At 30.2% G+C, this 4,037-nt stretch overlaps 1 pseudogene; it reads right to left on the bottom strand.

The window, feature by feature from the left end:
• The window catches only part of LOC105167683, a 2,473-nt pseudogene extending 1,419 nt beyond the window's left edge, over nucleotides 1-1,054 (bottom strand).

The raw sequence follows: 4,037 nt of genomic DNA, 5'->3' as shown, positions 1-4,037 counted from the left end.
TGCATCCAATATCACTTGTATGTTCAATAAAATTAAGATCCCGGGGCAAGATTGAAAAAGTGTGCAGCAAATCTGATCATCAAGAACCCACAAAAATTAGTAAATGCATAGCAATTCAGCAGAATCCCATCAACAGAAAACATCAAAATCACCCAAATTTACAAAAAAAAGGCTTAAAAGAAACCCAAATCATTACCGTCTTGTGTAACTAGTGGATAATCAGAGGCACTGAGATTGATAAACCAATCCCAATGCCCACCTTCCTTCAACATGATAGCAGCCGCATGCAATGAATTGGCCACCATTGTTGGCCCACGGTAAGTGACCAAATTAGCTTTGGTAATCATGCGTACATTCTTGAATATTCGAAAAACAGAATGAGCATTCACGTATTTGTATAGATCAAGGCGCTCCTCGGCGGAAGACTCCGCGTCAAGGTGGACAACGTACTGATTGTTGGGGTGGTAAAGAGCTTCAAGAGTCCGGCGGAGCATCATGCCGTTTCCGGCGGAGCCGGAGATTAAGTAGGCCAAGCGCGGCGGAGGTGGAAGGTTGGAAACGGGAAGGGGTTTGAACATGGACTCCACGAAAATGGAGGTCGCGGCGGCGGAGGACAAGTAGTAGCGGCGGAGGGGCAGAAGGGACTTGCCATCGGGGGAGGTTAACGTGGTCGAAACCAGAAGGTATAGTGATACCATGAAGCCCATGGAAACAGGGAAGATCCACTTTCTCTCCGTTGTATGTGGGTGTTTCAAATGCACATAGTAGTTCTTCACCGTCATCTCGATCGATCACCTTTGGTTGTGAGATTCGTTGGATGGTTCTTGGTTATGTTTCCCCTACCACATGATGAAGAGAAAATTAGTTGATTAATCACTCACATTTCTTGCTAATTTAGTGTTTCCAGATCTCCATTTCTTCACTTCTTTTGGTATTTGAAGGATGATGATGTTGTTTAGGCTCACGACTCACTCCTATTTCTCACTGGTTCAGGACATTTTCTTTATTTATACCAAGTTTTTCTTCAAATGCTATTAAGACAAAGAATTCTTGATCTTGCGTTTTGTCTAAGTTATGCAAAATTTGGCGCTCCTATAGGGGAAAAAGGGTCTATTTTTAGAAAAATATGGACAATTTGGTAATCAATAATGGGCGGATTAGTGCAATTTGGACAGCATTTATTGCTTGGGAGGATTATTATTACGAAATATTTTTATTTAAATTTAATTTAATTAAATTAATTATAAAACAAGTATAATAATTGATTGTATTTTTAAAACTATACCTCAATTATATAAGTAAATATATTTAATTTATTATATAATTAGTTCAAATTGGATGAATTAAATTTTGTTTATTAGTATTAGTATTAGTATAACATAGGTCCATTGGTTTAATGAGTTGTAATGAAGAAAAATTAGGGGCCCACGTGTTGGCAATGAATAATAATTGGTGATAAAAACATTAATAAATGTGGTGTGTGATATGGGCTTGTTTGCATTTCAAGCATGATGAAGGAATGAAGATTGTGGGCTAAATTAATTGTTTTGTTTATTAAAAAAGTCACATTTTCTTATTAGTTCCGTGCTTTATGGGATTTTTATTTTGATCCCATTGGATTGAAAAAAGTTTTTAAATTAATTCTTTGCAATTTTTATCGTAAATTTTTAACGCAGAAGTGGTCAAATGTTAGTCTATTTACTGTTAGAGGTGCTTTCATGATGAAATCTCAAAATAATAGCATATTCATATTCATTTGAAACAAAAATAGAGATAATATATAAATATAAATTGTATTGTTAAGATTAAACAAATAGAAAAGCTAGAAAACAATTAAAATATTTAAATATGTAAAGACAATGTAATTAGACTGATATTTGACCACTTCTATCGTTAAAAATTGACGGTAAAAGATGCCTTCACCAATCCTAAATAGCGTATTTTTGTAATAGTATAACTATCCACCTTCATTTGAGAAGGAGAAAAATTTTTTTGGAGAAGAATTCCAGTGTAAAGTGTGTTAAATCGCACCCCTATAATACAAATTTAATTGGCCTTAGCGACTTCAATTTTCGTTAGTTCTTTTCTTGTGTTTAGATTTAAATAATCTATTTGTTCTATTACAAAAGTACGAATATGTAATAAATATATTAATTGAAAACATTGAGTTTAGACAATCTTGAAGAAAGTTATTAAAAAAGTTTATTGAATTATTTAAAATTTAATTCTATACTAAATTCATGTACTTATTCTTCTTTCAGTAAATCCCTTGATAATATTTAATCTAAATCAAAATATTTCATCTATATTGTCAATATATTATATAGATAAACACATTTGTATACACTATTGTGAGATTATGAGCATCACCTAATATTATATTTTTTTACTTTCTTAAAATGGTAAAAGTATCTATATTCAAGAAGCCATTAAAATATTAAATCGATATGCCACTAGATAATTTCTTAAATATTATATTATTTTAAAATTCAATTTAGCATTCTATAAGTTAGGGTTGAAAAAAAAAAATACTTACATAAATCTTATTTTATACAAATTATATTTTACATAGAATGAAAATAACACATATAAAAGAGTATGTGCAATTGATTTCATACGGGATAAATAACTATCCTGGCTCTTTGGCTTTCTACTCATCTTTAGCAAAATAAATAAGATGATAATTAAAAGAAGGATAAATTACAATAATTTTTTCTGAAATTTGGTATAATTTACAAATACTTCTTCTTATTTGAAAAATTATAAATACAAACTCGATGCGAAAAGTGGTCCGGTCGATGATAGAGTCAACTCTCCATGATTTTAAACTATATACATTACTCATTGTTTTTTAGTTTAAACTTTTTGAAGTAATAGAATATTCAAAATTTCTCTTCATTTCTCTAGAAAAAATGGAAAGAGATGTACCTCTATGGGCAAACTTTTAAAATGATCTATTTTAAGGTGGTCTATGTAGGTATAAAGGTTAAATTAATATAATGTTGTATGGATTTAAGAATGTTAAAAAACATTATAATATTATTGTATATAAATACAAAAGTTTGTAGACAAATATCAAAGTTAGGAAAAGTTTTAAAAAGTTGTATATATAAGTCCAAAGCTTTTATAGTATTTAAAAATATTTCTGAAAAAGTTTGTGGGAGCTTCTTACTCCATCATGAGTATTAATCTTCACCATCTATTTGAGAAGGCGAAATGAATAAATATTGGACATGAGCTCATTTTTAATGATCAAGTTTTGGCTTCAATATTTTCAATCAAAATTTTTCATAAATTTTGTTTATTTGTTTGTTTCTTTTCTTTCTTCGTACAGTAAAACCTTTATAAATTAATAAACTCTCTAAAAAATAATAAAATCTTTCGATCCCGACTTGGGCCTTTGTAAAAAATAATCAAATTCGATAAGATAATAAGATAATAATTTTTCAAAAAAAATTTCTTTATAAATATTAGGTCCCATTAAAACTCTAAATTAATAATTCATAAATATAACAATTATAAATATCATGGTAATTTGTTAAAATATGAAGTCTTTAATGCTTTACGCATTTGATCATTCATGGATGATTTTGCGATGACTTTTAGATGAAAAGACATGGTTGGGTGTTATGAATTATTTTTTTTTCATATTGAGATTTATATAGTATATTTAACTGACTATAATAGTTATTTAAGTGCAACGAATTGATGTAAACACGTATATTTAAGTAATTCCAATGAATTGATACATGCATATAATTTTTGGTCAAATTTGACGGAATTTTTCAAAGTTAACCATCGCCCTAAGTTTCCAAGCCAAGCAGTTTAAGATATTTCATATCATGTATCATTTGTTTTGACTGTCTAATGTTATGAAAAAATTCATCAGCTTGAAGACTAAGCACTAGAAAGAGGACACCATAAAGTCCATCATATACGAGACCACAATGCGCGAGAGGTTTCCTGTCCACGGTTGTCCTGTGATTATATGCCAACCCCGTCTCTAATAGTAGTATGCCCTTGAAGAGTTGAGATAT

Source organism: Sesamum indicum, linkage group LG8 (assembly GCF_000512975.1).
Source record: "Sesamum indicum cultivar Zhongzhi No. 13 linkage group LG8, S_indicum_v1.0, whole genome shotgun sequence".
Lineage (NCBI taxonomy): Eukaryota > Viridiplantae > Streptophyta > Magnoliopsida > Lamiales > Pedaliaceae > Sesamum > Sesamum indicum.
The sequence above is the reverse complement of the archived record's forward strand: the minus strand, read 5'-3'. Positions and strand labels throughout refer to the sequence as shown.